General features: G+C 40.2%; 1 protein-coding gene across 16 annotated transcripts in view; it reads left to right on the top strand.

The window, feature by feature from the left end:
- The window catches only part of CMSS1 (cms1 ribosomal small subunit homolog), a 362,094-nt gene that overhangs the window by 241,455 nt on the left and 106,552 nt on the right, over nt 1-14,087 (top strand). Inside the window, exon 1 of one of the 16 annotated variants that reach the window (XM_058437597.1) lies at nt 5,619-5,866. The exons of the other annotated variants lie outside the window; for them this stretch is intronic. The gene's annotated coding sequence lies outside the window, so the exon portion shown is untranslated. Of the gene's footprint in view, nt 1-5,618; nt 5,867-14,087 lie in introns of those variants that run through there. 16 annotated transcript variants of the gene reach the window in all.

Here is a 14,087-nt window from a genome sequence, read left to right as displayed (position 1 = left end):
GATACTCTAGGTTGTTTCTGTCCAGTTTCTGGGAAGCTATCATTTAAAAAATACAATGCCTCTTAATTTTCTCTTTTTCCTTAAAGGACTTTATAAATCTCTGGCATTTGAGGCTGTAATGGGACAAGCCTTCCATGTGACATCTTTTTTGAGACAATGAAAAATGCCTTACACCTGTGTCATTGTCCATCGCTTTCTTTTAGCCTCATCTCCGTGATCATCACTGCTTTCACCTGCTTCTTCATTCTAGCCTTTCTTCCTTTCATTCAGGAAGCACATTTTTTAGCACCTGTTAGTAAATAACGGTGTGCTAGGCCCTCAGGAGGTGAGGAGATGAAGACAAAGGTTCTGTCCTCCAAGGGTAGAGGGTGTAGTTCAGAGGCTGAAGATTCAAACAGCGTTAGGAGCCAGGAAGGTTTGTGAGCCAGCAGGCGGGGGCCAAGTGCAGGACAGAGTAGTGATTGGGACTGTACTGTAATGAAAAGGACCCATCATGCCTGAAGAAGTCAGTCATTACACAACTCCAGCTGACTGGAACCATCCATACGTGCCAGCCTAGAATTGTCAGAGCTTCCAGTTTGTCAAGAGAAATCAGAAATCCAGATTTCTGTGTGTATGTGTCATCTCCTGATTTTTAAAAAACTCTGGCAACTAATTCGTATTCTTCAAAAACAAAGTGTAGGCCAAACAAAACATGCATGTGGACTGGATTCAACCTGTGAGCCTCCAGTTTGGGGAGTTCTGGCCTCGTTAGTGAGGTAAATCACCTATGTATGAAATGATTAATTTAAAATGTGGTGCATATGACTAGGGGTGGCACAGGCAGTTTTCCTGCTGGAGGAGTTTGGGAAAGGAGGAGGAGGAGGGCTGGGGAAATGGGTGGGGGAAGATGGGCTCCAGGTACATGTGCCCTCAGCTGTGCTGGGCCTGGTAAAGGGATTTGTGGAAACTGGAGGCGTGTGTCACATGGTGGGTGGGCTACAGTGCCAGACTGAATAGGTTGAGATTTACTTTCTATGTCATGAGGAGCCACTAAAGATTTTTTTGATCTACTATTTTAGAAAATAAAATCTACTGGAAGGTAAAGGAGTGAAGTACCATGCAAGGAGAAACCATGAGGAGACTCTTGCCTTAGTACTTTAACTGTTTCCCACTCCTCCTCTTCCATCCCTTTATACTACATCCAAAAACCATCTTCCTGATGCCCTTCTAAGAGAAGGCAGCTCCTTGGCCTAGCAAGGTAGCTTTAAAGTATGCCAGTGCCCTAAACGAAAACAAGAAAATGAAATCAGAGCACATTAGAAAAGCATCTTCACCCAAGAAAAAAAAAATACATAACGCTTAGCTACCACCTCTCACTGAGTGAAAACCACCACTTAAACAAATAGGGGCTCAGCACAGTGGCTCTCACCTGTAATCCCAGCACTTTGGGAGGCTGAAGCAGACAGATACCTTGAGCTCACGAATTTGAGACCAGCCTGGGCAATATAGTGAAACCCCATCTCCACAAAAAATACAAAAATACAAGATTTAGCCAGGCATAGGGTGTGTGCCTGTAGTCCCAGCTACTCTGGAAGCTGAGGTGGGAGGATAGCTTGAGCCTGGGAGGCAGAGGTTGCACTAAGCCAAGATCACACACCACTGCACTCCATCCTGGGCAATAAGCCAGATCTTGTCTCGAAAAAATAAACAAATAGGGCATCTCTTTGAGCCATACAGATCTATCAACGGCCTGCATGGCTTTGAAATGGAAGTGCAAGTTGCAGAACCACATCCTCATTAACCGCACTAGGTGATGTGTTGCAGCACAGCAATAGCCACACACAGAAACCACACACTTTGCCCCAAGATTCATTAGCAGGGCTTTCTCTCTTAAGTGGCCAATAGATGTGCGCATAGAAGTTGACCTTTCCTTCTAATCAAGGCAGAAAGGCACTGTTAAAATTTTAAAAAAAAATTTTTTTAAAAGGAAGGAAGGGTACAGTTTTTAGATTTTAAAAACTATAGTGTCTTCCAAATAAACCTAAAATACCAAAAACAAGTGATCCCTCTGTACACAGTGAATATGTTTGTGTAGTGACAGGCTCCTCATCTCTGGACAGCCAGATGGGGTGAGTCCAAGCTGGGGCCAAGCACATGACGTTCGAAAATCTTCACAGGTGGTTGAGGACCCTACACAGTTTTGCTTAGAAATTAAAACTTAAATGTTTGGCTGATGTAGGCAATTCTTGGTTATTCCAGGGTGTTAATTTTCCCAGGCCCTTGTTTTACTTTCTTCCTCCTCCTACCCACATTTTCACTATTTTATTTCTTATTAATACCTCCTGCAGAGAATGAAAAGAAGAAGAGGAAGAAGCTGGAACTTTTTTAAAAAATTGCTTTACCTCATAATAAGAGCAGTACTGATAATTACAACACCATTAACAACCACTAGCATTTCTTGGACCTTTATTGCATTCTAGGTGCTAAGTGCTTTACACGTATGAATTCATTTAATTCATTTAATCCTCACTACCTCCAAGGTACATGTCGTTATCCTCCCATTCTGAGGTGAGAAAACTGAAGCACAGAGAAGGTAATGCAATACCCAAGGACTCACAGCTAGGAAATATCAGAGGCAAGATTTGAAGCCAAGAAGACTGATTCCAGAGACTTCACTTTTTTTTTTCATTTATTCATTTATTGTGGTAAAATATATGTAATACAAAATCTGTCATTTTAACTATTGCTAACTGTGCAGTTAAATAGCATTAAGAACATTCACATTGTTATGCAACCAAGACTACTACCCATCTCCACAAACTTTTTCATCTTCCCAAATTGAGAGCCTTTATTCTTAACCACCACTCTATATTACTTCCCCAGTAATACTTAGAGATCTGGAAATATCCACTTGTGGTTATCCTGTCTTCTTTTAACAGAAGATTTTGAGCCCTTTAAGCCTTAACTTCATTACTTCTCCATTAGTCCTCTGTGTTATGCATGCCTTGCAGCCAGTCCCTCATACAGGGGTCAGTCACACCAACCTCTCCAGGCTCTGAAGTGCTTCTGTCTTTTCCAAGAGATTTGTGTGTTGGCACATGCATGGGCAATTAGAGCTACATCACCTCTGCTGCCTCTCTTTTAACATTGACTCTAAGCTGCATACTAATTTCAAAAATCTCAAAACCCTAAAAGAAATTTAAAAGCCATATATCTTAGGCTTAAAGAAATAAACTCTTCCTCCAGGCTGAGATGTCATTGTGAAAAAGCTTTGTCCTGGTTCCTCAGCATTCGCCCTACACCTGTCTGGCCCAAGCCTCCTCCCCTCCAGCCTGGATTACTGTGATAACTAGTCCCCCAACTCTCAGTTGCTTGTACTAAGTGGACGTCATGAGACCTGATTCTAGTCTTATAACCTTGAGCAGCTTGCTTAATCTCTCTGAGCCAGCAGACCTTTTGTTCGGCACGAAAGGATAGAAATAGATGTTTCCTTTTGACACATAAAGGCAAAATTTCTAGGAGTTCTCAGGCATCCTCAGGATGGCATTTGGAGTTCATTGAGTCCAACGTCAGAAGAACTTTGAACTACATTATATGCCTCTTTGTCATTATTTTATCACTTGGCACCGTGTTTTGTTTTGTTTTTACTGCTGAGGTATCAGTACCCTCACCCACTACTTGTCCATTTAAAATCTGCTTACCCTAGAACTTCACCTCTGGCTCACTTGTTCCCAAATAAGCCCTGGTACTGCTTCTCATTTTTCCCTTTCTCCTCAGTTTAGAAATAAAATTTTAACAGAAAATTTTAAAATTGGTTCCACACTCAGTATTATAATGATTTCAACCAACCATTAAAGGGTCTGAATGACTTATTACTATATATCTGAATTATTGTATTCTTCTTAGTGTAATTATTATTATAGTATTATTATCTGAATAGCTTTTTACTGTAACTCAGAATGATGGCCTTAATTTTCTCCAGGTGAATTTACTTTAAAAAAAGAAAAAGAAACTTTATAAATCAAATTTAAAGACTCCTAAGCTTCCATCCCACCCTGCATAATTAGCAACTAATGTGCAGATCTGAATACTTTCTCATCCAGAGTTTGATAGTCTTTTAAAAGTTATTTTAAGGATTATTTTAATCTGGGGACTTGACCTTTCATTAAATACCACTTTTTAACTGGTTAGTGAATTGTATGTGTTGGGTTTTTTTCTAGTTTGCCAGGTTGCAAGAAAAAAGTCAACCTGAATAAAATTTCATCAAAACTCTGGACTTCAGGGTACAGAGGAAAACTAATTTTTAAAGCATCTAATTTCTTCTCTCTGTAAAGAGGATTCCATCAAAGAAATAAACTGATTTGTTCTGTTACTTGAAGTATAGAGAAAAACCTAATCAAATGTTAAAATCTCTCCACATGTTTACCCCAAGACTGTCAGGAATACATACTGTCAGCCAAACCCATTGGTGCCAGTACTGAATATTCACACTTAAGGTTGGAAAAGTTGCTTCTAGTTCTCCTCTCAAGCCTCAGACCTCTAGAAGCAGGTGGAAGAGTTCTTGTTTTGTGTGTTCTTTGTTTTATTGCTTCTGGTTTCAGAGAACCCAGAAGAATGGGAATTTTGAAAGTGAATTTGAGGTCTGCTGTAAACCTTCAAGGGCTCTTTCCTGTTAGGATTGTGGGGTTGTCTTCCGGGAATGTATTTAGGACGTGTGGTGGATTGGGAAAGAGGAGGATGTATCAAAGTAAACATTTCATGAGCTTCTGCTTTGCAGTTTAACTTACTAATAGACACAACTTCTGACCATTTCCTGTGTATCGTAAAGGACCAATTTGCCACCAGCTCCCCAGTCCCATGGCCTCTCTTTTTCCAGCTAATCCTGACCCCCACAACACCCTTTTTTGTTTTTTTTTTTTTTGACATTAAAGCCACTCATTCCATGTGCAACAGTGTTCGTGTTTGCTAGCACCTTACTGCATGAAGTGTGCTGTGACTTCTTGGCTTAATTTATGGTGTAGCTGGTTTTAATTCTTTATGTTTTGACAAATGCCACCCACTATTTTATGCAGAGAACTTAAAGATCCTTTGACTCTCCAGAGGATAGAAGGCCCTGGAACAGAGGAAGGGAGACTGGCAAAAGGGTTTGGAAAATGCTTACAGACCTAATGGAACTTTTTATTTCCACTTGCTGATTTTCTTTAGCTTCAGATTCATTAAGGGCATGTTGGCAAATCATATTCATCTGTAAGAACACTCTAATAAGTTCCGTGTTGCTGTCTACTACATGAGAGTCAATTGGACAAACAGCTAATTTTTTAAGGAATTGAGCAGTTGCATTTCCACACAGTGAAAAGATTGGTAGAGGGCAGAGATTTGGCCAGGGGCCTGGGGGCAGGGTGGTGGGGCAGGGGGACTAACAAACATGTATTCCTGTTGCTGTTTATGCAGTGTATATCTACTAACATATGTTAAACACATACATATACATATGTGCATAGCAAAACACTATGCTAGGCATTATGTGTGAGATGAGGAATAAGAAGACACAGTTCTTGCTTTAGGGTCAATCTCATAAGATTATAAACTATGAGCCCAAATGCCTGAATTATAAGACAGTATGGAATGTATATATAATTAATGTATACACTGGGCAGTCTACTTAGTGTGATGTAACAATGCGGGTTCCCAGGCCCACCCCAGACTTACTGAATCTGAATCTCTGGGAGTACACTCCAGCAATCTGTGTTTTAATAAGCTCCTATGTTTTAACAAGAATATCCAGATAATTCTTTTTCCTGCTATGGTTTGAGAACCATTGCTCTAAATTGCAATTCTCAGGCCAATCTAACCTTCATGATAGGCATTATTATCCAACTCACAGGTAAGGAAGTGGAGAGTCAGAGGAATTAAGTAACTTTGCCTAAAATCATCCTGCTAACATTATGGCAGTCTAGATTCAATCCCAGTTCTGTTGAACCACATATTGTCTGTATCCTCCATCTACCCCTGGGCTGCCTCATCCTAGAAACTATTGTCAACCACATATAAGCCATTTTTCTAAGATTTCATTCTTGGTCTTCCACTTTTCATCTTACTCTTTCTTCCTAATGAAAAAAGTATTCACTTTAACCATTTTACCACTGCCATAGTGCCCCATAGTTGTCACCATTATAAAGCTGAGGTGCAAATGACACTTGATTTGTTTTCCTTGCTATGTCATCATCAGTCAGTTGATATCACCAGCTGTATTCTTGTATCTAATTAGTCCAACAGCCTCCCAGCTCATATTCAGATTCAAGGTGGACAATAAAACGTTATATTTCAATACGAATTCAATTCCATCAATAAATGTTTATTGGCCAGGTATCATTTACCTAATACTGTGTTCTATGCTCTAAGGTAGTGGTGCTCAAAATGTGGCTCCTGGATCAACAGTATCACCTGGGGACTTTTTAGATGTGTAAAGTATTGGGTCCCACACTGGACCTTCTGAATCAGAAACTCTGGGAATGTGGCCCAGCAATATGTACTTTTAAAACCCTTACATATTATTCTAATGCACGTTAAAGTTTGAGAGCCACTGCTATAAGGGATAAGAGAACTTAGAGAGATGGTCTTTACTCTTTAAGAGATTACCATCTATTTTCCCTTGCCCACCTGTCAGTGTCTGAATTCAAACTGGAATTTCTGATAGCTAAGAGCTGACAGCGGTATAATGATTTTGTTTTACCATGTCTGCTAGATTCAGAAATGCCTCCTGCAGCTCTTTGTGGGATTCTTTTCTTTTTATTATTTTAATGAGAGTCAATCACTCATTTATAAAACCTCTTACAGAAATTAAAGTATGTTTCAGATGACAATTACACTTTTTTATTTCTCCAGGGGTCTCATTTACAAAGAATTCTTACGGAACTGAATTGTTTTGTTTATGTAGGTAGTCATTTGCCATGTGGTGATCTGGAAAACAGACTAAATAAATGGTTTGGATGGTGATGTCATGGATAGTGGTGATTAAACCAAGGGTAATGTGGAAGGCTTTGCTTCTTAAACCACCCAGGGACCAGACCAACTCCTGAAATCCTGGGTCACAGTTTAAAGATTTTTACGTGGCCATACCATATTTATAGCCAGTCATTACTTGTTTTCTCACAGGATATTCTGTTTCAAAAGAATATTTGTCTTCTTTAGAAGACACATAAAAATATGTGTCCCATACACATATTGAGTGAGATTCCTCAGTCAAGTGTGCTTTGTATTCAGAAGGGCAAGCGTGGACTGTGATTAGGTTAACTGTCACAGGGCCACTGAGATGCATGTTCCCAGGGCACTAGTCACCTAGAATACAGGAGCTTTGCAACTCTGAAGTCCTGGCTACGTTTTTGATCTTGTTTGTTTGTTTGCTTGTTTTAAATAGGGAAATTTTAGCATCACAGTTGAACTAAACTAAGGTATCCCTACTCAAACTGAATTATCATGACCTTTTCTCTCTTCTTGCCTTTCTTGGCATTTATACAAGTTATTCTGGCCTACCTATGGTGCAGGTGAAAGTCTAGAGACTCATACCTTGGAAAGCAGGTAACTATGCACCCTGGTGAAGGTTGTATATATAAGAAATGTGGAGGCTTTTGGAATGTCTGTTGAATTCCTGGCTCTGATTATTCCCATTCCTCCATTAGTATACATGATGGAGGATAGTGAGTGATTTTCAGGTGAAATCTGACAAAATTCACTTCATCTAAAATGCTGTCAAATCATCTGAATTTTGCAGATTTGATTCAGATACAGGTTTATTTAATGTAAATATAAGCCCTCAGGAGGAAGGAAGAACAACTAGAATTCACAAGATTATCTAGATGATTCAATTTTCAGTAGTATACTGGTTTGATAATAAACCGATTAATGATTAACTAGTTTAAAAACTGTGTACTGCACACTGAGTAGGTGCTAAATATATACCACACTACTTTGAAATAGTCTCTGTGGTCTCTATCCAAGCCTTGAGTGAAGTGGGCTGACATTTCAAAGAGGCTTTAATGGCCACCCAGGAGGACTCTGGGTGTAGTACAATAGAGAAGCACAGTAGAGAAGCACAATATTAGTAAACAGATGGAATCAAAGCTTTCCCTACCCTACCACCCAGGCAAGTCATTCATGTCCTTGTGTCAGTCTGTGTCCCAAAGACCCAAGACACCTCCAAGAACCCTTTTAAGTGCCTCCACAGCATAAGCTGTAAAGTCAAGCCAACCTGGATCCACCACCAATGATGGGAATTTAGGAATAACTACTCTATATAACTGTGAAAGATTACATGGAGCATATGTAAAAATCCAAGGCAATCAGAGAAATGCACATTTAATCAAAGAAATACCATTGTTTGCATGTCAGATTGGCAAATTTTTTAATGGTGATACTTGGTATTGACAAAGATACAGTGAATTAGGAGGTGCACTTGCACACTGCTAGTACATGTGTAAATGGCCTTTAAAGCAATTTTGCCATGTTATTATAAACCTGGATGGATGCACAGTGAGATAAACATGAATGATGAAAGAGTCTCTGTGTGTATGTGTGTGTGTGTGTCAGAGAGATATAGTATCTTTTGACTCAGTAAACACATTTAACTACAAAACATCATCTGAACTAACACACAAGTCTATCTAGATTCTTTAACAATTTAATGTAAATACTCATATATCTTACTATAGGAATATTAATGTTGGATTAGTGGGTGCTGCCAAAGAACCCACTGCAAGTTTCATATAATACATAGTATATGTATCAGTTTACTTTTCTAAAACATGAAAAATTCTAAAACAATAGTTTTTTTGTTTTTTTGAGACTGAGTCTTGCTCTCTTATCCAGGCTGGAGTGCAGTTGCACGATCTCGGCTTACTGCAACCTCTATCTCCCAGGTTCAAGCGATTCTCCTGCCTCAGCCTCCCAAGTAGCCGAGAATACAGGCGCCCACCACCACGCCCGGCTAATTTTTGTGTTTTTAGTAGAAATGGGGTTTCACCATGTTGGCCAGGCTGGTCTCGAAGATGTTTCTTCTGTTTGTGATTTCAGAGGTTATTTTGTGAATTCACAGGTACCACTCCCAAGAAAGTTCAGCCTGCTCTCACCCTCGCCCAGCAGGTGGCACTGTGAAATAGAGGGACATGACAGTGCAGGGAGCTGCCGTTCTGCTCCACAAACCCAGATAGAACGTTAGCAAGTACGCACATGATTTGGGCACTTCATAATAGATCAGTTGACATACTTGAAAGTCTCATACAAGTCTAGTGCCTCAAACTAGTTTTGTTCCATTTAGTTTCATGTCTTCTGTAAAGCTCCTGCTTCCTTTAAGTTCAGTGGCATCAAGTGCTCACATAGTGAGCATTAGCAGGATCACCGAGGTCCTTTAAAAAGGTGCAATTCTATTTCTGCACATGGATGTTAGTTGCATTCTTTCTATCATTTGTAGGGAAAGCTACACTCTTCATCCTGTTGTAGGCATTATTACCCCTCCTGCTTGGGAAAAGACCTATTAATTTCTTGAATAAATTACATAATTTGTGCAAGAGCCTTAACTGAGCCAGCCATTAGCTGCCCACATAATGCTCAGCTGCTCTGTTCTAAGCAGGCAAGTGATTAAGAGAAAGGAAATGGCTGGTTGTGTGTTCCAGACCTTTCTTTTTGGAAAGACACTTTTTCTTCTCCTCTGATAGTGGTGTTTTGGATTTCTGATACGGCAGCCAATGGAATCAATGTCACAGTCTAAAAACTAGTGGTTCCTTCAGGCTTCAGTCTCCTGGGGCACCAGACAGTTTATACTCATAAGAATTTTCACTGCTTTTCACAGACATTAATAGTTTCCTGGCATTGCCTATCAGGAAATGTCGTCATGGTCTGGAGGAACCAATAAAAATACAAGTAACCTGTTTTGACAGATCTCTTTTCTACCAGAAATTTCAGAATTTGTGGTAAGAAGAGGTGGCAGAATGGAGGGCCAGTCTATTTGTGAGGGCATAAGCAAGAAATATTTGCCCTACGAGAGGGAGCTGATATCTACCCTGGATATGAGAAATAGAGGACTCACACTATCCAGTTCATTTTGTTGGAAACTTAAAAAAAAAAATCTGGTTTGACAGGGTAATTCAAGTCTATGGTACATTAAGATATTTTTCTCTTTTTTTTTCCCTTCTTATTTCAAACATAATTCTTAACTTGTTTGATCCTCAAATAAAAAACTCATGCATTGAAAATTAACAGTATTTGATTAAGGATATACACATGGTACTGTCATAAGGTATGCAGAAAGAGGCCGTGGATTTGGACAATGATACCAAACAGCTAACATAAAGTGCTCTGTGCTCACTCCTGTTATGGCCAGAGCATGATTCTGAATTCCTTTAATGTGAGAAACACTGAATATCATCCTTAGATAGTTAATTGAAGTTAGATTTTGTGGGGAGGTCAGTTGTTTCTCCCTTGCAAGTTTGTGGGGAAAATTGATCACCATAATACTTGAAAGAGTGTGATTAGAGTAAAATTAATAGAGATATCTGAAATGATTGTTTGATCTCTTCTAACCAATGAAATTTCAGAGAAAATTTTATACTAGTGCCAATTTTGAGTACTCTGTTTTTACTTAGGACTTAAGTATTAAATAATGTTGATTTATTCTCCCCATCAGTTTAGTTTTCAACTTAAATACATTTTAAGGTATAAAACTTACAGATAAACCTTGTGCCAATTTAAGTGGATGTTTGGGGTTGTAGTAAGATACTGCCCATCCCCATCAAAAGTTGTCTATGAATAAAGACTTCATATCATCGTGGTTTTTGTTGTTGTTGTTGTTGTTGTTGTTTCTTTTTTTGAGACGGAGTTTCACTCTTTTGGCCCAGGCTAGAGTGCAGTGGCGTGATCTCGGCTCACTGCAACCTCCACCTCCCGGGTTCAAGCAGTTCTCCTGCCTCAGCCTCCCAAGTAGCTGGGATTACAGGCATGCGCCACCATGCCTGGCTAATTTTGTATTTTTAGTAGAGACCAGGTCTCATCATGTTGGCCAGGATAGTCACGAACTCCTGACTTCAGGTGATCTGCCCGCCTTGGCCTCCCAAAGTGCTAGGATTATAGGCATGAGCCACTGTGCCTGGCCTGTGGTTTTCTTTGTGTATGATTTTCCTTATTAAATTCTCACTATGTAATGCCCTTTTTTTGTTTTGCTTTTAAGTTGTTCAGTTATACAGAAAAAAATAAGCCAAGTTCTTTTTTTTAAAAGAAGGGGTTTGTTTGGGTTTGTTTGTTTGTTTATTTGTTCGTTTTTAAGAGAAGCTACTCTCTTTTTTTTTTTTTTTTTTGATGGATTAGCATTTCCAAACTTTCTTTTTAAGTTCTTATAATTACCCCCTATTTCAGACATATCACTGTCAGTTTATGCTAGGGAAGTGGAGAAAAGAAATTAGATTTTATCCTGATTTTCTCTTACTCACTTCATCTCCTGAGAGCTGAATTTGCTACATAATTAGCTGGGTAAGATGGAGAAACTTGTACATCAAGAAGACAGTAAGGGACAGGGACTGTGACCTCCTGTTCTATGGGGAAGAACTGCCTCAGTAATGCTCAGTTCCTGCTGAGACTGCCAGCCTCCCCGTCCTACTGTAGCCTGGCCTTCACCTGAGAAAGACAGTCAAAGTAGATACTGTTTCCTCTTCCTGAGCCTGCCTGGATTTCAAAGCATTCACTAAAATTTACATGGGAGAAGGGTGGGGGGCAGAGTACAGAATAGCCCAAGGGTGTGGGTCTTCTGTCCTACTGGTTCCAGTCAGAGCCAAGCCCCATTTTTGATGTCCTCGGGCCAGTGTTGGAAGTCAACTTCTGGACACATCTTTATCCTGGACAGATATTCCTTGGTCCATTCTTAGGTTTTTCTTTTATTCTGCTCCAAAATTGCTCTTTCCTGGCCAAGACTGCTCCTCCCCAAATGATCCTTGTCTGGTTCTCCCTCCTGACTTTTCACCTCTTATTGTCTTCTTCCTGCCCTGGTCCCTTTTCCTGTCAGCTCTCAAGGCTTACACTTATTGGGCACCCAACTTCATTATTTCCCAGGTGTGAACCAGTGACCCATCAACCAGGTGTCTTCAGGGGGACTTTGCCATATCAGCTAATTACATTTTTACAATTTGGTGTCTTGATCAGCAGACTGAAACTGAAATATAGGGAACTCTCTCATCTGCAGCAGTTCAGAGGACCATTTGTCTCCGTGGCAAAGTAATTAGCACATGTTAGGATAAAACTGTCATTCTTCTAGAAGAGAAAGATGGACTCATCACCCACTTGAGCGTTACATGGACCATATTTTAAGACCAAACAATAGGCAATAAGCTGTGAACTAAAGGTCTACTGATCTTGGCCACTGCAAATCTCATGTGCCAAAATCTTTCAGCTCTATCTCCCCAAGCCCAAACCCAAAGATTATTCAGTCAGAAATAGAATGTGTGTAAAATTGATAGGAGATAATTTTCTTATTGGCCTCCTGCCTTAGTTCATTCTGTGCATTTCCAAGTCTGGGCTCAAACTTGAACGTGGCTCTGAGAGCTCTCCTTGATTCAGGCTTGGAGCTCAAGTAACAGAGTTGTCTCTGGCTGACTTCCTGGATTCCCCCCTTTCTAGATGGCCCTTAATGGTGTCTGATTTTCTCTTATGACTGATTTCATCAACTGAGGCATTTGGAGTGGTGCAACATCTTGCATTACTTTGTAAAGTTGTGACACCTTCTCTGGCATCCAATTCCAGCATTTTAACTATCAACCGACCATCGCACCCCACCTCCAATCCCCAGCTGGTACAGTCTTCTTTGCAACAATTAGGAAATCTTTATTGCCTTCCAGAAATATGGGATTGCTTGAACACAGCTGAAATGCAGATTATGTACTGGACAGAAGTGATGAGGACTTATCACCTGACCTCACTTGATAATGTATAGTTATTTAATTGGGACAGCTTGCTAAAGAACAGAGGTTCTCAAATTCTAGGGACTCATGAGTCACTTCAGTACAAGAAAGAATCCTCTCCTTCCCCCATAAACTACCTACCCACTTCCTCTAACTTGTCACTGAAAACCTCTCCAGAAGAGTAAACACTGAGGCTGCTTTTGTCACAGGGTAGGGAGAATAATGATAGCGTATGTTTGAAGAGCACTTTTTTTTTTTTTTTTTTTTTTTGGAGACGGAGTCTCGCTCTGTCGCCCAGGCTGGAGTGCAGTGGCGCAATCTCGGCTCACTGCAAGCTCCGCCTCCCGGGTTCACGCCATTCTCCTGCCTCAGCCTCTCCGAGTAGCTGGGACTACAGGCGCCCGCCACCACGCCCGGCTAATTTTTTGTATTTTTAGTAGAGACGGGGTTTCAGCGTGGTCTCCATCTCCTGACCTCGTGATCCGCCCGCCTCGGCCTCCCAAAGTGCTGGGATTACAAGCGTGAGCCACCGCGCCCGGCCTGAAGAGCACTTTTTAAAGTTTTTTTTTACATCCACTTCCTTAACATATATCTTGATTAATATCAGAGGCAAAGCATAATTAGTTTATGTGTATGTTCATAATAAAATGGAAACCATCATGTTTCTTTCATCTGCCCACCACTTTTTAAGAATGCTGTTATATTATAGAACAGGGGAGAACTAGTACCAGGAGTCACAAATTATAGCCTGTGGGCCAAATCTGGTCTGCCACCTGTTTTTATAAATAAAGTTTTATTGGAACTCCACCATACTCATTTATTTATATATTATCTGACTATTTTCATCCTACAACAGAAAAGATAAGTTCTTGTGATAGAGATTGCATAGCCTACAGAGGCTGAAATATTTACTATCAAGTCCTTCACAAAAAAAGTTTGCTGGCCCAGGACAGCAAAATGAAGCAAGCTGTCCTGTCATGAAAGTATACATTTAAATACAAATGGAGTAAATGTTGTCTGCAGCTTCCTCGAAAAGATTGGGGTAGAGGAGATTGCAGGGACTTGTAGGCTTAGGTCAACAAAACAGAAATCTTGAGGTTTTCTTGAATCCAAAAAGAAATAAGGAACTTGGGTCCAGGATGCAAAAGAGGGAATTCTATGAGTAAA

The sequence above is a fragment of the Hylobates moloch genome, unplaced genomic scaffold (genome assembly GCF_009828535.3).
Source record: "Hylobates moloch isolate HMO894 unplaced genomic scaffold, HMol_V3 SCAFFOLD_4, whole genome shotgun sequence".
NCBI lineage: Eukaryota > Metazoa > Chordata > Mammalia > Primates > Hylobatidae > Hylobates > Hylobates moloch.
Note: the sequence above shows the minus strand (reverse complement) of the source record. Positions and strands in the feature narration are given on the sequence as shown.